This window comes from Macaca mulatta, chromosome 8, assembly GCF_049350105.2.
Source record: "Macaca mulatta isolate MMU2019108-1 chromosome 8, T2T-MMU8v2.0, whole genome shotgun sequence".
NCBI classification, from domain to species: Eukaryota; Metazoa; Chordata; class Mammalia; order Primates; family Cercopithecidae; genus Macaca; species Macaca mulatta.
Window position 1 is genome coordinate 25264285 of NC_133413.1, and position 21913 is coordinate 25286197.

At 48.4% G+C, this 21913-nt stretch overlaps 1 protein-coding gene and 2 long non-coding RNA genes across 7 annotated transcripts in view; all 3 read left to right on the forward strand.

Annotated features, from left to right (window-relative positions):
• The window catches only part of SLC25A37 (solute carrier family 25 member 37), a 59619-nt gene that overhangs the window by 25427 nt on the left and 12279 nt on the right, over positions 1-21913 (forward strand). The window lies entirely within an intron of this gene.
• Positions 4850-8289, forward strand: LOC144330753 (uncharacterized). The gene is made up of 2 exons (XR_013397198.1): positions 4850-6393; positions 6995-8289. It is a non-coding gene; the product is annotated as an uncharacterized LOC144330753 (long non-coding RNA).
• On the forward strand, positions 12084-21044 carry LOC144330754 (uncharacterized). Its single transcript, XR_013397199.1, has 2 exons — positions 12084-14592; positions 18550-21044. It is a non-coding gene; the product is annotated as an uncharacterized LOC144330754 (long non-coding RNA).

The following is a 21913-nucleotide window of genomic DNA, read 5'->3' on the forward strand; positions in this document are numbered from 1 at the left end:
CCATATGTGACGACAGTGATCCCATAGATTATAATGGAGCTGAAAAATTCCTATTACCCAGGGGCATCACAACACACTGCATTTCGCCCGTGTTTGGGCTGATGCTGGTGTAAACCTACTATGCTGCCAGTCATGTAAGAGCATAGCACACACAATTAGTAGGTAATGCTTGCAAATAATAATGAAAGACTCTACTACTAGTTTATGTATTTACTATACTATACTTTTTGTTATTACTTTAGAGTGTACTCCTACTTTTTTTATTTTTTGAGGTGGAGTTTTGCTCTTGGCGCGTAGGCTGGAGTGCGGTTGGCGCGATCTCGGCTCACTGCAACCTCCACCTCCTGGGTTCAAGCGATTCTCCTGCCTCAGCCTCCCGAGTAGCTGAGATTACAAGCATGCACCACCATGCCCGGCTAATTTTGTATTTTTGGTAGAGACAGGGTTTCACCGTGTTGGCCAGGCTGGTCACCAACTCCTGACCTCAGGTGACCCACACTCCTCAGCCTCCCAGAGTGCTGAGATTACAGGTGTGAGCCACCGCCCCTGGCCTTTTTTTTTTTTTTTTTTTTTTTAAGTTAACTGTAAAACAGGCTCAGGCAGGTCCTTCAGGAGGGATTCCAGAAGAAGGCATTGTGATCACAGGAGGTGCCAACTGTATTGGGACAAGATGTAGAGGTGGAAGACAGTGATATTGATGATCCTGACCGTCTGTAAGCCTAGGCTAATGTGTGTGTTTAAGAAAAAAGTTTAAAAAGTAAAAAAAAAAAAAAAAAAAGTTAAAAGGAAAAGCTTATAGAATAAGGATATAGAGAAAAAATATTTTTGTACAGCTGTACAATGTGTTTTGTGTTTTAAGCCAAGTGTTATTATAAGAGTCAAAAAGTCAAAAAATTGAAATTTATAAAATAAAAACATTACAGTAAACTAAATTTAATTAATTAATTAATTTATGTATGTATGTATGTATTTATTTATTTATTTTTAGAGACAGGGCCTTGCTTTGTCGCCTAGGCTGGAGTGCAGTGTTGCGATCATAGTTTACTGCAGCCTCGAACTCCTGGGTACAAGGAATCCTCCCTCCTCAGTCTCCTGAGTATCTGGGATTACAGGTGTGCACGACCACACAGCTAATTTTTAAATGTTGTAGAGATGGAGTTTCACAATGTTGGCCAGGTGGTCTCAAGCTCTTGACCTCAATCAGTCCTCCTGCCTCAACCTCCCAAAGTGCTAGGATTACAGGTATGAGTCACCATGCCCAACCTTGAAATTTAATTTATTATTGAAGAAAGCAAAAGTTTAAAAAATAAATTTAGTGTAGCCTAAGTGAACAGTGTTTATAAAGTCTACAGTAGTGCACAGTAATGTCCTAGGCCTTCATATTCACTCACCACCACTCACTCAAACTCACCCAGAGCAACTTCCAGTTCTGTAAGCTCCATTCATGGTAAATGCCCTACACAGGTGTACCATTAAAAAAGTCTTTTGGCTGGGTGCAGTGGCTCACGCCTGTAATCCCAGCACTTTGGGAGGCCAGGGCGGGCAGATCCCCTGAGGTCAGGAGTTCAAGACCAGCCTGGCCAACACGGAGAAACCCCATCTCTACTAAAAATACAAAATTAGCTGGGCATGGTGGCACATGCCTGTAATCCTAGCTACTCGGGAGGCTGAGGCAGGAGAATCACTTGAACCTGGGAGTTGGAGGTTGCGGTGAGCCGAGATCATGCCACTGCACTCCAACCTGGTCAATAAGAGTGAGACTCCGTCTCAAAAAAAAAAAAAAATCGTCTCGGCTTCCCAAGGTGCTGGGGTTACAGGCGTGAGCCACCGTGCCTGGCAAAGAACAAACTTTTATATGGTATTTTCACTGTACCTTTTTTTTGAGATGGAGTTTCGCTTTTGTTGCCCAGGCTGGAGTGCAGTGGTGCAGTCTTGGCTCACTGCAGCCTCTGCCTTCTGGGTTCAAGCAATTCTCCTGCCTCAGCCTCCCGAGTAGCTGGGATTACAGGTATGCGCCACCACGCCCGGCTAGTTTTGTATTTTTAGTAGAGACTGGGTTTCAGCCTGTTGGCCAGGCTGGACTCAAACTCCCAACTTCAGGTGATCCACCCGCCCCGGCCTCCCAAAGTGCTGGGATTACAGGCGTGAGCCACCACGCCCAGCCTTCACTGTACTTTTGCTATATTTAGATTGATTTAGATAACACATACCCATGGTATTCCAGTCGCCTGCAGTATTCAGTACAGAGCATACTGTACAGGTTTGTCACCTAGAAGCAACACGCTATAGCGTACAGCCTAGGTGTGCAGTAGCTATCCCCTCTCAGTTTGTGTAAGTACACTCTGTGATGTTCACACAAGGATGAAGTCACCTAACAATGCATATCTCAGAACATATCTCCATCATTTGCGATGCGTGACTGTAATTAAGGAATGGGGCTTATGGGGTATGACCGTAGGTGCTGGGCACTAGGGAGGCGGAGGCTTGACTCAACCCAGGCATTCCCCATGGGAGCCCCGATGTGGCAGGAAGGACAGATGTCCAATGAATCATTCCTTTCAGGAGTGATGAACTGTCTTCAGGGATCCTGAACCTCATGGGGAGGAAAGTCCCCCCGAGGAAGGAATATCTCAGTATCTCTATGTGGACCTGAAGGAGATGTGGATGTTACAACTAAACTGTATGATTCTCTCTGTCCCTAAGAACGTCACGGCCTGTTCCCAAGGTGCCTGGCCATCCCCAGGATGCCTACATCCCTCTGACACTCTAATCTGGGGTTCTGCTCTGAGCTGAGAAAGTGTCTGTGGTTTGGGGTCATCAGGGGGCAGCTCTTCTCCTCGCTGTTCTGAAATCTTAATTCCCTGTTTGACTGCCTGGTGGCTTTCAGAGAAGCCCTGCTTCCTCCCGGGTGGGAACTTTCACTGCTGAACTAAGGACCCGAGGAGGATGGAAACGGGAGGAAGGAAGGCTAAGCGGTCACATTAGAGGCATTTCTGCTCATCGTTGGCTCATAATGGGTGGCAGTAGTGGCTGGTGGAGCAGTGGCCAGGTAAGTTGCTAAAAATAAAACATGCTCATGTGATGTGTGCAGGTTTAGGGTTAGCCTGAGTGACCTTTCCTGGTCCAGGTCACAACTTGTAGGGCAGAGAGAGACTTGAGGATGGTGTAGGCGACAGCTGTGCCTTCCAAAGGTCAGAGATGGACCTGGGATCTTGTAGTGCCAGGGCCTGCTCTGGAAGCTCAGACTCGTGTGTCACTTCTTCTCTCTTTTGAAAGGTAACTAGAGAGCTGGACACTTTCCTGTCCTCTCTCTTTCCTTGTGGCCTTCCTCTGTCAGAGGTGGCCTGCTATCAAATGCCAAGGGCACAGTCAGCTGGGCTTGGTAAAGGGCCTGAGATGAGAGCTTGGGGACTTTCCCCCTGGAGTCCATGATAGTCCAGGGTGTAGACGGAAGCTCTTGGATCTTGCAGCTTTGGAAACCGAGTCCTGTTTCTCCAACAGGCCGGTGCGGTGACAGGGGCACAGACCTGCTATCCTCTCTATTTGTGTCCACAGATTCCCCGGCACAGGGGTCTTTGTTACAAAATCTCTTTGCTGGGTGCTTTGAAGGAGCACGTGTGTGGGCCATTTTCAGAGTCGTTAGACAATGCCAAGCTGTCACTCAGAAGAAATGGTCAGGATAGAAGCATAGAAAATGCCCTGTGGAAATGTAGATGAGTGTACTGGCTCACACCTGTAATCCCAGCTACTCAGGAGGCTGAGGCCAGGGGCATTGCTGGCAGACAGCAGTTCAAGACCAGTCTCAGCAACAGAGCAAGACCCTGCCTCTAAAAATAAAAATAAAGAAATGGGCCAGACGTGGTGGCCCACGCCTGTAATTCTAGCACTTTGTGAGGCCGAGATGTGCGGATCATGAGGTCAGGAGTTCGAGACCAGCCTGGCCAACATGGTGAAACCCCCGTCTCTACTAAAAATACAAAAATTAGCCAGGTGTGGTGGCGGATGCCCGTAATCTCAGCTACTCGGGAGGCTGAGGCAGGAGAATCGCTTGAACCCGGGAGGCAGAGGTTGCATTGAGCTAAGATCGTGCCATTGCACTCCAGGCTGGGCAACAAGAGCAAGACTCTGTCTCAAAAAAAAAAAAAAAAAAAATTGGTTTTGCGTGGTGGTGCACACCTGTAGTCCCAGCTACTCAGGAGGCTGAGGTGAGAAGATCGCTTGAGCCCAGGAGTTTGAGGCTGCAGTGAGCCGTGATCATGCCACTGTACTCTAGCCTGGGTGACAGAGCAAGACCCCGTCTCTAAAAAAAATTAAAATAAATAAATAAAAGAACAGAAAATGCCCTGTGTGGGGAGAAGGGTTGTCTGTGAAAGGAGTTAGAAACCTCAAGTGTATGTAAGATTGGAGATCTCTCTGTTAATGAAATTGTGCTTAAAATGTTTTTTTCTTGAACCTTGGCTTCTCAGGCAATAACTGAATTTTAATGTGTGTGTATATATATATGTGTGTGGATATATATGTTTGTGTGTATATATATGTATGTGTATATATATTTGTGTATATTTATATATTTGGGCCAGGAAGGGTGAAGTGTTAAATTGCCTTACTTATAAAATTAAGGTAGATTTGTATTTAGCACTTAGAGCTTCAAAAATATCAGCTCAGAAATGACTTTTAATTGTGCAGGTGATAAAATCACAAGAAAAAAATTCATCTACAAGTTGGAATGACTCTTAGCTACTTATTTGTTTTAATTTTTATTTTTTTTCAAATTTCGGAAGGAAGTAGAGAAGGAGTTAGAACTGCAGTTTGCAATTATGGGGGTTGGGGTGCGGTGTGTATTAGTACAATGTTAGGTTCCGGCAGGTTCCATTTATCCTTGGAATTAGCACTGCTCGCCCCACAGACTTCTAGGAGTTGGGAGCCGGCTGGTTGGTGACGCTTTGCCTGACCTTGGATAAGAATTCTTGTTTTCAAATTCCCTTGAGGTCTCTTCTAAGAATCTTTTGCACTTTTTCTGATAAATCAATCATAAGGAAGTTTCTGAAATTCTCTTTCAGATCCTACAACCCAAAAGTTACTGCAAAACTGGGTTTCTACCAGAAGTGACTTGAAATTGAAAACAGATTTCAGATCTCACCTGAGCAGCTCGAGTGTAAGGAAGGGACTGGGAGAGCCACGGAGAACATTTGTCAGTCCAGAACCGGCCATTCATGGTGTTGCTTGACTGGAGGGCAAGGAAGGCAAGGACTAGAAGCAAGGCAAAAGCAGATCTTTCTGTAGATATACACATAGAAGACTTGGATTTGCATTTTAGGGTGAATTGTAATTAGCTTGAGATGACCAGGGGCCCACCAATCAAGCGACTCTGGGAAAAACACCTGTCTACGTCTTAATTTCTTTGTCTATAAAATGGCAAGATTGAACTAACACTACATGGTTCTCTTGGAAACTCACCAGTTCTAAAATTTCCACTCCTTATTTTCACCGGGCAGTATAACTTTAACTCCCTGTTTCAACTTTGGGTGTAAAATATAGGCTCACAAGCACTTTTGCTTTGCAGCGGAAGCTGGGAAGACCCTCCCATGGAATTTTGCAGGGGGGCTGAGCAGTGGTGGGAAGGACCAGCGGCCCATGTACCATGTTGGGCCCCTGCATTCCAAATTGCCTGCCTAGAAATAAATGATAGTTTATTTAACCTACTTGATACTTCCAACGACAACACTTCAAGACTGCAAATCATCCATCCGGGCAATTACAGAAATGCTGAATGGCCACAGCCCCGCCCTGGAATCAAGGGGAGAAGTGTGGCAGATGCTTCTGGAAGGCTCTGTTTACAGCTCTCTGACTCCTTCCTGCCAGAACCTTTCACAAGTTCACTACCAGGAAGCTGAGTCATCCAGGGGTCAGCCAGCATGGCCAAGGTCACCCCGCACTGCCAGCAGCACAGATGGGGTTAGCCCATCATTCCAGGGGAGCATCCGTGGAATGACGGGGCTGGGGAGCTGGGGAGCCTCCCTGCGGGATCTCCCTGCCATGGTGTTTTGAACTTCCTGTAGATTTTGCAGTGAGGAACTGCCTCCTCTTATGTTCACTTCATTTCTTCTTCTCTCTTTCTTTCTTTTTCAAAGTTTTTTGAGATGGAGTCTTTGTCACCAGGCTGGACTGCAGTGGCGTGATCTAGGCTCACTGCAACCTCCCTGCCTCCTGGGTTCAAGTGATTCTTCTGCCTCAGCCTCCCGAGTAGCTGGGACCACAGGCATGCGCCATCACACCCAGCTAAGTTTTTGTATTCTTAGTAGAGATTGGGTTTTACCACGTTGGTCAGGATGGTCTTGATCTCCTAACCTCGTGATCCACCTGCCTCGGCCTCCCAAAGTGCTGGGATTATAGGCATGAGCCACCATGCCTGGCCTTTTTTTTTTTTTTTTTTTTTGAGACGGAGTCTTGCTCTGTCACCCAGGCTGGAGTGCAGTGGCCGGATCTCAGCTCACTGCAAGCTCCGCCTCCCGGGTTTACGCCATTCTCCTGCCTCAGCCTCCCGAGCAGCTGGGACTACAGGCGCCTGCCACCACGCCCGGCTAATTTTTTATATTTTTAGTAGAGACGGGGTTTCACCATGTCAGCCAGATGGTCTCGATCTCCTGACCTCGTGATCCACCCACCTCGGCCTCCCAAAGTGCTGGGATTACAGGCGTGAGCCACCGCGCCCGGCGCAGCTTTTTCTTTTTAGATGGAGGTTTGCTCTTGTTGCCCCTCCAGGCTGGAGTGCAGTGGCGCAATCTTGACTCACTGCAACCTCCACCTTCTGGGTTCAAGCGATTCTCCTGCCTCGGCCTCCCAAGTAGCTGGGATTCCAGGCATGCACCACCACACCCGGCTGATTTTGTATTTTTAGTAGAGGTGGGGTTTCTCCATGTTGGTCAGGCTGGTCTCAAACTCCCGACCTCAGGTGATCCGCCCGCCTCAGCCTCCCAAAGTGCTGGGATTATAGGCGTGAGCCACCGCGCCTGGCCAAAGGCAAGAGACGAGGACCACATAGATGGAAACACAGCATTAAGGGTAAAATACCCTCCCCCTGCTCTGTCTGGTGTTCAGGGCCCAGCATGGGCTGTATATCCTACACTTCGTTCCAGGCTCATCTCCTGGTACTCAGCAGGCTTCAGGTGACACCAGCCTTCTCGGAGCCTCTGTTCACTTTCCACCTGTTGCTCCTTCTACCCTAGCTTCACCTTCAGTGGTCACTGCCAGGACCCCTCCCCAAACCTAAATGAAGTCCCCCTGCATTTGCCCTCATTGCACCATCTGCTTTTGCTTCATGGCATTTAGAGTTTGGGATTTTTTATCGATAGGATTTTTAGTACTTTTTCTCTCCTCTACTAGACTATAAACTCCTTGAAGGCAGAGATGACACCTGCCCCCTCAGGTCCAGCAGTCCCTAGCACTGCGCTGACATTTAGGTAGTGGCATCGTTTTCTTGCAGAACGATCCTGTAGTTTTACCAGCTGAGACTTCTGTGGTCCGAGGAGTCATTCATCTCTGGTCCCTGCTTCCTCCTCTCACTTTTGGAAACCCTTCTGGTCAGACGGCTTTGGTTTAAATTATATGCCGGAGCTCTTGGTTTCCAGGGAGAGGGTTTTAGTGTAAGAATCTCACCCATGAAGGTTCCTGCTATTACCTTTTGCATCCAGTACAACTTGAAGTGACTCCTCCAAAAGCTTCGGAAGTAATTTGTTCATATTGTCTGGCATAAATTCAGCAAGTGAGTCCCGGAGGTTGAAAGTCGAGTCTTGCGGTTGTTTCCTCTTGTGTTTCTCCCTGAGACCCTTCGAACAGCGAGCCTGGTACATCTGCTGTCCTGCCATCTTTCTCTGTGATTGTCATCAGTGTGAAAGGTGTGTGGAGAAAGAACATCCCTTCGAGCTGTGGCTTAGAGCCGTGACTTGCACCATGTGGTTAGTCGCTATCAAGTTAGTAGTAGCCTTTGTGCGAAATCTGGCTTTGGTAGGATCTGGGAAATTTGGACCCCTCATTTGCCCCCTGGCACCCCTAAATTTCCAGAGCCCAGCTTTGATGGGGCTTACATCCCCAGCTGTTAACCAGTGGGGTGGGCCCCAGACTGTGGCCAGGTGTGTTGTGCTAGGGGAGACAGATCCACAGTAGGCAGAATTTGAGGAGGACTTAAAATACCTGCTTTGGGAGGCCGAGGCGGGCAGATCACCTAAGTTCAGGAGTTTGAGACCAGCCTGACCAACATGGAGAAACCCTGTCTCTACTAAAAATACAAAATTAGTCGGGTGTGGTGGTGCATGCCTGTAATCCCAGCTACTCGGGAGGCCGAGGCAGGAGGATCTCTTGAACCTGGGAGGCGGAGGTTGCGGTGAGCCGAGATCGAGCCATTGCCCTCTAGCCTGGGCAACAAGAGTGAAACTCCGTCTCAAAAAAAAAAAAAAAAAAAACCCCACAAACCACAAAAAGCGAGAAAACCAAAACCTGCTTTGTTACCTGCCTGTAGGTGGAATTGAGTTCATCTCTGCATCCTTGGTCATCATTTATTGAGCGTTGTGTTTTAGCAAGCATGGCACTGGCTCAGAGATGACACTGCTGCCGCCCTCCTTCACGTTTCTCTGCACCTTTCCTGGGAGTCACGCAGACGCATCACTTGGCGTAATTATACATGAAGGAATGAGCAAGAGGAGACTGGCGACAGGGCTGCTTTAAAAATCCTTTTTTTCTGTGGATAATAGGCTAATAGCGGGGTGTGCTTTAGAAGGTGTGGCCTCCGCCAAGGGTGTGGGAACTGGATTTGTAGAAGCTGGAAGCTGGCAGGACCACACCCGGCTTGGAAGACAGCATGGGCTTCTGAGGTGCCTGGCTCCCTGGCCTGTGCAGTGTGGACAACTGACGCCCAGCTAGGTGAAATGATTGCGTAGTTGCTCAGGGATTGGGTGGCAGAGCGGGACAGAATTTAGATCTTCTAACTTGGAACAGGGCTCTGTCCATCTTACCTAGGTGTACAGTTTGGGGAGCACTGATGTTTGATCTAGTGAGACACACTCGGTGTAAATATCTGTGCCCTGTAGCACCCAGATTCCAAGGGACCAGAGAGCGTGCCCGCACCCACGGGCTGGGGGGAGCCCAGGTCCTCGAGGGCTACTGTCGAGCATGGGCTTCTTGGTGCCCAGTCCTGTAGCTGAACTTGGCTGTTGCCCCCAGGGCTGGTCTCCCTATAGTTCAGAGGCTAGCAAGCTCTCAGCAACAGGGAGGGCCTTTTCCCTAGTATGAACTTGGCCACACCAGACCAGTCAGCAGTGTTGGGAATCTTGGCCCTCAAGGTCCCCGCCTAGCCCTGGCCCTGGACTTCAGCACTGGTCAAAGGTCCCCAGAGCTGCCCTTGGCTCTGAGCAGGTGAGTGAGCTTCCCAGAGCACTTTTGTCTGGGCCTCTGTGCCAGTGTAAACTGATACTAGTGATTTCCCTCCCCCACCTCTCTGCCAGCTATCTAAGTTTTCTTTGTTATGTAATCAGGCTTAATTTAAGCAGGCTAGTCCATCCATTTAGAAATGATTAGTGAAGAAAGGTGAATGGGGAGGGATCAGAGTCCCTTAGGTGGCCACCGTGTGCGAGTCCCCTCCCCTCGCTCTTTGGGGTCTTGGTCTCCCTTCCGTGAGTTGGGGCAGCTGCAGGGAAGGGCTGCTCAGGTGGTCCTGCCACATCCTAGTGTCGTGTGTAGTGAGTACAGGTGAGAGTGCTCCCAACCAGGGCGGATCCTGCTCCTAGGCAGTGTGTCTTAGGAAGGAATTGGTAAAAATGATGTCATTGCTAAGAATGACGTCTTTTTTGCTGTTTATCCAAAGGGGGAAAAAAAAGGCAGAGATAAAAGCAGCAGGCAGCTGTCCACCAGACCCCATGCAAAGGGCTTTTCCTCGAATCCTCACAGAGACTTTAGGCAGTAGGTGCCATTAGGAGCCTCACTTACAGATAAAAAAAGGGGGCGGAGAACTGAAGTGAGTTGCCCAAGGACACACATGGAAGAGGAAGCCGCAGAGCTAGGATTTAGATACAGAGGGGTCTCCAAGCCTGTCCCTCCAGGTTTGAGGTCCTGGGGCTGTAGATTCCATCGAAACTGAAAGGTGTGCGGGGGGGACCTAGGGTCAGGATGGGGTTTTATTTCTGTCCCTTCCTCATGATGCTGCAGGGACTGTGACCTGGATTTCCCAACGCCAGTGCCCTATGGCTGGTAGCTTCCACCTGGGACTCCAGGATCTATTGTTTGATTCAGTCATTTTCTTCTGTAGTCTGATAGGAGGGATTCAGTTCAAACCTGCAGTGCTGTTCTTTGGGCCAAATGGCCATTTATCGGCAAGTAGAGAAAAACACCCACGCCTTCTAGCAATATTAAGCTAAGTGCTGTGGTTCTTAATGACAATTCAAGCCATTTTGATTAACCTAGGTGGTGGTTTTCTCCTTACCAGGTAGGGAATATACTGGAGTCTTTCTAAAAATAGTTCCGGTGAAGATAAACATTTATTGAGTACCTACTGTACTCCACTAGGTGAATAAATGGATTTCTCGTTCATCTCAGGAAGCATGGTTAGGGGATTTTACAGATGAGGGAACCGAAGTTCAAAGAAGTTAAGTTACTTATCCAAGTTCATATAGCTGAAAAATAGAAAAGGATTTCTACCTTGTGGTAGGTGGGGATGGGGTCGTCTTTGTGCTGTCAGGAATGTGGCTGGAGTGGAGTAGAAACTCTCTATATAATGGTTGAGTGACTGGATGAACTTCAAAGCTGGTCCTTCTGGCTTTTCCTGCTGCCCAGGCCACGTGCCCAGAAGGAACGCTGTCTTACCTGGGAGGTCTTTATTGACTGTTTGACACCCTTCCCATCCTATCCCAACCCTGTCCCCATGGCACCTAGTATCCCCAACCAGAACATATGTTTCTTATGGGCAGAGACGGTCTTTGAGCATTGGGTGGGTGGTTGAACTCGGTTTCTTTGAGATTTTGTGATTGGGATTTTCAGCAAAATATGGTAGCAGGCTGGTCAGAGGGGCGAGTCTGGCAGTGGGAGCCTGGGCAAGTCTAACTGTTTGCTCACTGGCAGAACGAAGTTGGGGAGGTTGGAGGGGTAGGGGAACTCTGAAAGCAAAAGAAAGCTCACAGGGAGCCCCATCGTGTAAAACCGATGACGGCAGAGCTGCCGGGCTGCAGCGGGGAGCCGGGCGGGAGCCTTGTGTGGAGTCTGTGAACGTACTCTAGGTGCCTGGATACTCCTCTTATCTCTCCGCACATGGGTTGATGTGCATCTATGGTGTTTTGATGTGGACATTGTGTTAAATTTGTTTTTCTGTGCAGCCTTGTGACGCTTCAGTGAGTGTGTCTATATACAAAAGGAAAACAATTTTGGCTGGGTGCGGTGGCTCACGCCTGTAATCCCAGCACTTTGGGAGGCCAAGGTGGGTGGATCACCTGAGGTCAGGAGTTTGAGACCAACCTGGGCAACATGGTAAAACCCAGTCTCCACCAAAAAACACAAAAATTAGCTGTGCGTGGTGGCATGCGCCTGTAATCCCAGCTACTCGGGAGGCTGAGGCAGGAGATCGCTTGAACCCGGGAGGTGGAGGTTGCAGTGAGCCGAGCGATCAGGCCATTGCACTCCAGCCTGGGCAACAGAGTGAGACTCCATCTCACAAAAGAAAAAAACCCAAAAAACAAAAAAAACTAAACAATTTTGAGGATGAGGCATTTCTTCCTTACTTATGAGTGGGATGTTTATGGACCAGTGACATTGACAAGGCTGGCAGCGTCAAGGAGAGGCCCTGGTTAGTCCAACTTCCTAGCAGTGAATTCAATTCTCTCTTGAAAGCAACCTAACTGTTGGAATATTTCAACCTTAGCCTTTGAATACTGACGGAGTGCCAGGCTTTCATCTGTCAAGATGCCCTCTGTGGCCTCAGCTGGTTAATGTCTCAGGCGCTTCTTTAGGAGACAGAATGGGTTTGTATTGAACCAACCACTATTGCCCAGTCTCGTGATGACCAGGGTTGTGGAACAGATAAGTTGTGTGACCTCCGCGGGTCAGGGCTGTTGACTTTGCCTGTAAGTTACACTCTTGCAGCTGGGCATAGACAGAGCCACCAGGGGCTTTGTGGACATGAACAGGTGAGGATTTAGGTGACTCTGACACAGGGTCTTCCCCAAGGTCAGGCACATAGGAGGTTTCCCCAAGGTCAGGCACATAGGAGGTGACATCCGTGGGACTTAGCGTGTTGCAGAAACAGAGCATATTGGGACAGAGGGGAAGTTGAAGATCACCTGGGATCCTTTAGTGTCCATCCCTTTGTGAGAGGTAGGATAGCCTAGTGGTTAACAGCATGACTCTGGCCGACCGCCTGGCTTCTTTCTAACCTTGCTTCTGTACTTTGTGACCTTGAGGCAAGTCATTTGGTCTCTCTGTGCCTCAGTTTCCCCATTTGTAGAATGGGGATAACTGGTTGCTAATATTGCTGTTTTTATTGTTATAATTATTTTGTACATAGAAGGGTTGGAGGCTCAGAGAAGCAAGTTCATTGACCTGAGGCCATACAGTGTATCAGTGCCAGATGCAGGATGAGAAAGAACTGTGACTCAGGCCCTGTCCCTCTTACCAGGGCAGGGCAGGGCAGCTGGGCAGGAGAGACTGGCAGCTCTGTTCCTCCTCCAATCCAAGGTTGTCCCTTCCCTTTCCGTCTCCCAAGGAGGTCACCAGTTGCACCCATGAAATCTTAGTCCTGTTATCTGGCATCTTTGGAATTTGCCCCACCTGTAGGGCAGAGATAACTTAATCCTTTTGGGTGGGTCACATATGGGATATTCTGAGTGTGTTCTCGGTACACTGGGCTTGGGCCAGGCACAGACCCTTCCGTCCCACCCTCCTTCCATTGGAGGCTTTTCTAGAGAAGGGGCGAAGATCAGATTGGGCTCCTAGGGTCAGGGGATGTGGGATTGGCACCCTCGGAACCACAGGCAAGGCCAGGAGCTGCTGCCCATGGGCGGATAGGGAAATCTAACTGGTATGTGATGTTAATGGTGACCTGGCAAGCAGCTGCAGCTTTGGAGAGGGCGGCCAGCCCATCCAGGGCCCCAGTAGAGAGGGCTTCTGTTGCATGGCTTGTTGCTTTCTCTAAGATATTGAAGAGCCCATCTGTCTTGCTTCCCGCATGACTTTTCATAGCTCCCATCATATTGCTGTTAGGTGCGATGCGTAGCCATGGAAGACACCTGATCATAAAGTAAATTCCACACACTCCAGCAAGGTATTCAGGGCCTTGCATGGTCTAGCCCCATCCTGCCTTTCTTCCAGCAAACATTAATTGATCATCTAGGGTTGCAGCTGCTCTCCTAAGTCTGAGGCTGCCTCTCAACCCTTACCTGACTGCTGTCTTCTCTGCACACCAGACCCTCCAGCCACAGGTCCTCATTGCCCAGATGTACCGGCATGTTCACATCCTCCTGCAGCGAGAATTGTTTTCTTCCTCTCCATGCCAAATCTGCCCTTTTCTTTTCCAGTCAAAGTAACATATGTACATAGTCACAAAATGAAATAGTGTAGGAGAGATTGTAACGACAGCTCTGATTCTTACAGCTTGACACACTCTTCCTTTTTTCTAGGTGGCTGTTCAAATGGCTTCCTTCTGGCCACCTTCTCCAGGTTGGATGTGATCTGGAGTCTGGATCTCTACCCTATAGCACGCCCTGCTGTGACCTATTCCAAGGAGAAGGGGGGTTTGGTGCTGTGGCTTCTCTCCTGGGAGGCTGAGGAACTTGGTTATTGCTGTCTTAGCAGAATTGTTATTTTCTACCAAATGTGCAACGAAAACTCTTCGCTGAGTCTTTTGTCCCTAGCAATAGCAGTGCCTCCGGAAGCCCCAGTATACCCTGAGTGTTTCAGGACTGTGTCTGGAGAGCATCAGTGACAGGTGGCGTGAATCCACTGTGGTCCACTTCAGAGGCGGCAGATGTCCAGGAGGTCAGACTGCGGCTGGTCTTTTCAGAGGGACAAATGTGACCCTTCTGAAAACTGGGATCATTCGGGGACATAGGTGGAAAGACAGAGGAGCCTTTATGGTTTGTTCTCACACATATGAACCCACTTTCTCCCCTCTCCAACATCAGGGTGACCTGAACGCTAAAGGAAGTCTAGGCCTTCCTGTAGGTGAGGGAGGGAAAGCCACGTAGACCTGATGTAGTTGGACAAGTGTTTGCCACCAGGTCTCAACTCTTCATTTTGTCTTGGTATAGCTTTTCTGGCTGACTTTCTAGCAAGCTGGTTGGGTTCTTTGCTTGTTCCAAAGTGGTGGTTTTCACCAGACTCTTCAGATGAGCAGGAAGCGTTTTTCGGAATGTATGTTCCTCTAACTTTGCTTGAGTCCCCCGCCATGTGATTCTGATAATTGTTTTCCCACCCCACTCCCCCTTTTTTGAGGTGGGGGCAATGACTACTTTGAGGGGAATCATTTTTCTCTTGCTGGTTTCAAAACATTAAGAGCACCATTTTTTTTTTTTTTTTTTTTTTTTTTGGCGACAGTCTTTTTCTCTCACTCATGCTGAAGTGTGGTGACATGATCATAGCTCACTGTGGCCTCAGTCTCCTGGGCTCAAGTGATCCTCCCACTTTAGCCTCCCAAGTAGCTAAAGTGGCACCCACCATGCCTGGCTAATTTTTTTAAAAAATTATTTTTTGAAGAGATAGGGTCTTGCTATGTTGTCCAGACTGGCCTTGAATTCCTGGCAGCAAGTGATCCATCCGCCTCGACCTTCCAAAGTGAAAGTGCTGGGATTACAGGTGTGAGCCACTGCACCCAGCTCAAATTTTCCTTTTCATTAAAAACATACATATGTGTATATGTATGTATGTATGTATATACATATATATTCATGTATATATATGTGTGTCTATGTATATATGTGTATATATATGTGTGTTTATTTGTGTGTGTATATGTATATGCATTATATGTATATTCTCTTTGTGTATTTATTTTTGCCAGTTTGGGAGATGTTAGAAAAAGACATGATTTGGAATCTTGAAATTAGGCATATTTCTAATTTGTGCTCTGAGACCTGCAGTTAAAGGATTGTTTGTGCTGCTCTGCTCTTGCCTGCGGTGTGTGGGAATGATGCTGAGTGATGTCCTCCTGCTTTATTTTGCATGATTTTTTTTTTTTGAGACAGAGTCTCGCTCTGTCACTCAGGCTAGAGTACAATGGTGCGATCTTGGCTCACTGCAACCTCTGCCTCCCGAGTTCAAGCGATTCTCCTGCCTCAGCCTCCTGAGTAGCTGGGATTACAGGCGTGTGCCACGACACCTGGCTAATTTTTATGTTTTTAGTAGAGATGGGGTTTTGCCATGTTGGCTAGGCTGGTCTCGAACTCCTGACCTCAGGTGATCCGCCTGCGTTGGCCTCCCGAAGTGCTGGAATTACAGGTGTGAGCCACCACACCTGGCCAGTTTTGCAGGATTTTACATGACTTTTCAAAGGGCCAGGGTGTGACCATCCAAAGCCCTGTGAAGAGTCCCTCTTCTGTAAAGGAGCCTAGGAAGGGAGGAGGTTCGAGTGAGGAAGGCTGCTGGTTTTGGACGAGGAGCAGGTGGTTTTGGATGGGGAGCGCCGGTGGTTTTAGTGTGCGTGGTGCTCTTTGATGTGGTTTGGGTTTCTGCATTTGTAGTGTGTGCCTCCTAAGGATGCTGGAAGGTGAGACAGGGCTTTCCAAGGCATAGATGGGGTTTGTGGCTTTACTTAGGAAGACAATCCTTTCCATAAAGCACAATGCCAAAAAGGCCTTTTCCTCCTGGGCCTCGCATTGTGATTGATTTGTGGTGTGGAGTTTCAGTGAGGGAGGGCTCTGCAGGAACCAGCTCCTTGGTCTGATCCTTTCTGGACAGTTGTGGATGGGAGTTGGCTTCTTGGTGTCTTGAGAGTGTCCTCCGCAGACCCCAGTGAAGCAGGAGCATGGAGCTCTGGATGGGCTCATGGTGGACATGGGAGAGCTGCTGGCCAGGGGACTGCAGGGTGAGGCTTGGAAAACAGGGAGGGGGCTGGGCTTGGCCCCACATTTTACTGTGGTTCATTTAGTGAATGTCAGTGCTAGCTGGGAACAGTTGACAGACAAGAGAAAAAACTTACCCGTTTGATTTTGAATTCTGAAGCAGACATTGGGCAGCAGAGGCTAACATTTGGCATTTATCCTAACACTTTCGAGGTGCCCGAGCCTTGTTTCGTTTCTCTGGAAGAAAGTCTGCAATAGAAATGGTGCAGAGCAGCCTCTAGGGCTCAGCCCTGCCCCCCCTCGCCAGAGTTGTGCTGCTCATGGTATCACAGTGCTTGTTTGTTTCCTGTCTGTATCCCCATTGCACCTGGCTCAAGGGAGGTGTGAAGCAAATGCTTTAGAACGGGCCAGTGAGTAGATTTCACATGATTATTTCCTCAGTCCTAGAAATGCCACGTGAACTTTGAACATGGAAAGTTTTTTATTTTTGAGAAATTGGAGAGGTGGGAGTCACAGGCTGTCACCAGGTCAGGCAGGGAGTCAGTGGCTGCGTTTCTGATGCTACAGGGGACTGGCTTGGGTGGCATGACCTCTGCAGGACCCACAGAAGGGCCTGAGGCCCCCTACCAGGCTCAACTTGCCCCCTTCTCTTTTCTCTTTTGTCTTTTGGTCCTGGGCCTGGATCAGAGGCTCCTTACCCACAGGATCTTGGACAAGTCATTTTCCTTCTTGGGCTCCAGTTTCCCATCTGAAAAGGTGGGGGCTGGGCTGGATGCGGTCTCCCAAGGGCATTGTAGCTCCTGTTACATGATTCCGCCAGCTCACCTGGGACAGAATGTGCATTTTCCACTCTCCCTCCTCCCCGCAGTGAGAGAACAGGCCAGTGAGACAGGCCTTTCCTGTTTTGTCATCTTAGGGGAGAATTGGTGTCAGGGGCTGACCCTTCACTTCGTTCTAGCCTTGCTAGGAGTTTGTGGAGCCAGTGGATGCAGACACAGAGTTCACATCACTGGGAGTTTCACTGCCCTGAAGCAGTTAGTTCTGGGGCTGGAGGGGACTTGCTCAGGTCACACTGGGAGTGGCAGTGTCAGGCCAGAGACCCTTGTCTCTTGATTCCCCGGGCAGGACACATTTCTTCATCCTGCAGGCAGGTGCAGAGGAGGAATGCATGTTCACAGGCAGCACGCGAGGGCTCCTCTCAGCTGCTTATTTGGCACTCCCTGTCCCCTCCAGGGGCCAGCCACACAACCGCCTGCCTCGGCCCGCTCCCCACACAGTTGCCAGTGGGGTCTTTCTGACTCTCTCTGACACCTGGATGTTCTCCGTACTTGCTGCTTCAAGGGCTTAGGTTCCCATTGGCTACAGTTATGTTTTCACACGTGTGTTCGGTCAGGTGTCTCTGGTTATTAAATGAGACAAGGCTTGCATTGCTAAAGACAGAGGTTTAGGAAGTGCCTCGGAAAACCAGGAGAAATGGGTTTCTTTCCTGAAGGATTTCCCAGGGGCTTTAGTATGCTTATGTGCTTATGAATTTCCAAGAGAGGAGAACTGAAATGCTAACATGGAAACTGATTTTACTGAACGGGAGACTGGCAGCTAGGTCTTGGGCAGGAACTGAAACCTGGACAGGAAAAGAGATTTGTGAAATTCTCTGTCTCCGGTTGTGTGTGTGTGTGTGTGTGTGTTTATTTTTAATCTCTGCCCTGTCTCTATGCATCCTGATTCATTCATTTCCTTTTTCCTCCTCTCCACCCTCACTTCCTTTTTTTGTATTTTTAAAAATTGTAGTAAAATATACATAACAAAATTTCTCATCTTACCCATTTTTAAGCATACAGTTAGTTCAGTGCCATTAAGTACATTCCATAGTATTACGCAACCATCGTCATCATCCATCCACAGAACTCTCCTCGTCCTGCAAAACTCAAACTCCTGTGCCCATAAAACAAGACCTCTCTGTCCCATTCCCTCCTCACCCCAGCCCCTGGCTACCCCCATTCCACTTTTAGTCAACAAATTTGACTACTCTAGGCACCTCATATCAGTGGAATCATACAGTATTTGTCTTTTCGTGACTGGCTCATTTCACTTAGCATGTTGTTGTCAAGAACTATCTATGTTGTAGCCTGTGTCAGAATTTTCTTTCCTTTTTTAAGGCTGAATAATATTCCACTGTATGGATCTATTACATTGTGTTTATGCTTTCATCTGATGATGGACACTTGAGTTGCTTCCACTCACTCCCAGACTTTTTTTTTTTACCCCTCTCTGATCCTCAGGGAATAGAAAATGCCCAGCCTTCATTTTTACGTTTTACGGGTAGTGGAGCTTTAAAAAAGAGAGTACTTTGGGAGGCCCAGATAGGAGCATCACTTGAGCCTGAGAGTTTGAGACCAGCCTGGGCAACATAGTAAGACCCAGTCTCTACAAAAATCAGCTGGGCGTGGTGGTGCGCACCTCTAGTCTGAGCTACTCAGGAGGCTGAGGTGGGAGGATTGCTTGAGCCCAGGAGGCTGAGGCTGCAGTGAGCTGTGATCGCACCACTGCACTCTAGCTTGGGTGACAGGGTGAGACCCTGTCTTAAAAAAATAAAAATAAAAAATAAAAAAGAGACTAAATTGATTATTGTCTCTCTGGCTGTGGCCACTGTGGCCTGCCTTCCTAGCCGCCTGCCTTCTGCCTCTCTTGCCTCTCCTGAGGCTGCTGCAGGGTTGATCCCTCCTGGCCTCTTGCCCTACACTACTTCGAGGCATCCTTGTGGTTCGTTTCCTCCTCGTCTTATCACACACTTTCCTTGTTTTTCCCCATCGTTTTTTCTCCTCTGTATCCTGGTGTCAAGCTCAGTGGGTGCTCCCTGCAGGCAGGTGGAAGAAATGATGGTGCTGCAGGATGAATGAGGCTCTGGCCCTAAACTTGGCTGCTGTGGCTGCAGTGGTCCCAGCGGGGGCCTGACCAGGCCCATCTCTGCACTCGTGGACCACTTGCCTCTGTCTGGGGCTTGTGTCATTAACTGTGGCCTGCCCTTGAGTAAACGACTCTGAGGGCAGAGAAGTCCACTGAGGTGTGGTGACTGAGGCAGATCTCAATCTTTTGGAGGTTTATTCTGTCAAGGTGGAGGATGCACCAGGAAAAAGAAACACAAGTTACAGTAGGATCTGTGTCCTGTGCTTTTTCCAAAGAGGGCTTTGGGAACATCAGTATTTAAAGGGGAAAAAGCAAGCAGGAGGGAGAGAAGAAAAATAAAAGGAGGAAGGGTAGGCATTGAGGCAAGTGGTACCATTCTTGTGAGGCTCTGATTAGCACTCAGTGAATCTGCATTTTACGTGTGAAAAGAAGGAAGTTAGGGAAAGTCAATCATGGTCTTGCACTGAGTAAATCTATGTTTTACATAAGATAAAGTAAGCTTATGAAATTACAGCTGTCTGTTTGGGAACAAAAAGAAGGTCAGGTTTGCATGACTCACTTCCCAAGCTTAACTTTCTTTTCCTTTGACATAGTGAGTTTGGGGCCCTGAGGTTTTATTTTTCTTTCACAGCACAAAGATACCCAGTTGACCTTTTTGTTTCATAAGAGAATGATGCATTTTGGTTCAGTAGTGTTTACTCCAACTGCCCTACCCCTAATTTAAAAAGGGGAGGGGGTGAGAAATCAGTTCCAAATGTCCCTGTAAGTCTTGGTGTGATGCCAGCCTCTAACTGGCTGACATGAGCAGTTTTTTAAAGGGGAGACCCTCTTGATGGCTTCACGTTATCACGGGGTGGGATGGGGACAGTCACTGTTGACAGCCAGCCTGTGCCGGGTGTTTCCCAGCAGCTCTGTGGGAGATTATTCCAGCCAAGGATGGCCGTGCCCTAAGGTTAAGGAACCTGCTTGAGGTCCCAGAGCTGGAATTGAGATTGACAACCTCGAACTGGGTGACTGTAAAGCCCGGGCACCCTCTGTGCCCCCTGCCTTCTCTCAGCCACTCCCTCCAGAGGTAACCAGAGGTAATTCCCTACTGCCCAGGCAGAGGGCTGGGGCTGGAAGGGGTCTAGATGGTCACTTAGTGGTTCCCCAAGCTGAGTGCTGATCGAAATCGTCTGGGAGAACTTTAAAAAGAAAAAGAAGACTTGAATCAGTGCGTGCTGGGGTGGTGTCTATGGATGGGTATTTTCAAACATTTCCCAGGTGATTCTGATCATCAGTCCCTGCTCTGATCCTCCCTTTCATTTTCCAGCCAAGGACACTGGGGACTAGAGAGATGAGATGCCATGGCCAAGGCCACTGGGCTGTAGCCAGAGCCAGCATCAGGTCCAAAGTGCAATCTCAGTAGCCAGTTCTCCATGCTCTGTGTTTGCTCAGACTGCCACCCCTGCTCAGCAGGGCTCTGGAACCCAAGGAAGGCCTTTGACCATAGGCTGGGCTTGCAAAACCTTGGTAGGACCTTGCCCTAGGCTGGAAACCTCAGGGCTCTAGTCAGGGCTCATCCCCAAGAAGATGCACTGCCATTCCCAAGGTATGGGAGCCTCTCCCCTGAAGGGCGCTGCCTGGAGCCACCTCTTGTTCACAGGCCCACGTTAGTCCCCCCGGGATAGGTTGCCTCTGCTCCACATGTGGTTCTGCAGATCACACCTAGGTTTGAGAAATGCAGTGACACGTGAGGTCCAAATTAAAGGTGATGGCAAGGATGGCTAAGTCCAAGAAATTGTGGCTCCTATTTAGGGGCGGTGGGCTAAGAGACAAGACATAGTACCCTTTCACCCTGGTGGGAATGAGAGACAAGACACAGTACCCTTTCATCCCGGTGGGTATTCTAAGTTGAGTTTGTTTGTTCATCATTCATTCAACAGATATTTATTGGGCTCCCAATAAATCATCTTACTGGTCCTTGGAGATCTGCTGTGAACAAGACAAACACAACCCACCTCTGTGGCCTGCACAACCCTGGAAGGTCACACACTAGAACCCTATCACTTGGCCTCTCCATGAATCCCATCATGTAGCCCCTCGACAGGGGACTCTTGTGTTATTACTGACAATAATGATGGTTTTAGACACCTATTATCCCATTTAATTTTCCCAACCTTTCTCTCAAGTGGGAAAACTCAAACTTAGAGAGTTTAATGACCTTGCCCAGGGTCACACCATGAGTGATGGAATCTGAATTCAGCCCCAGTTCTCTCTGATTCAAAGCTGGGGTTCTTGACAGCCACATTGTACCACCTGGTACCCTCGCTTTTTGTCAGGGGCAAGTATAAGAAGAAGCCAAGTGACATGCGAAGCTTTATTTGCTCTAAAACTTGAGCGATTTCATGTGTCCTAAAGGAGGAGTTTTGTCTCTTCCTTCCCAACATGGGCACTTGGCATGGTGTGTACTTCATTTGGTCTGGCCAACAGGCCACTCGGGAGCTGAATGAGGGGTTGTGACCGTGACCTGGGTATTCTCTTGGTTCAGATACCTTCTTGGTTGGCACATTCACTTGCTTGTCCTTCCCTTGGTCTTTCTTGCTTATAATGTATCCCTTTTTTAATTCTTATTTTTTTTTTTTTTTAAGACAGGATCTTGTCTGTCACCCAGGCTAGAGTGCAGTGGCACAAACATAGCTTACTGCAGCCTCAAACTCCTGGGCTCAAGCACTTCTCCCACCTTAGCCTCCCAAATAGCCAAGACTACAGAGGTGTGCTACCATACCTGGCTAATTTCTCTTTTTTTTTGTTGAAATGAGGTCTCATTATATTGCCCAGGTTGGTCTCAAACTCTTGGCCTCAAGCGATCCTCCTGCCGTGGCCTCCCAGAGTGCCAGGATTACAGGTGTGAGCCATCACACCTAGCCTAATGTATCATCTTATTAAATCAGATCAAATGCTTTTTGAAACAACTTAAAATTGAAATCACTTTTAAA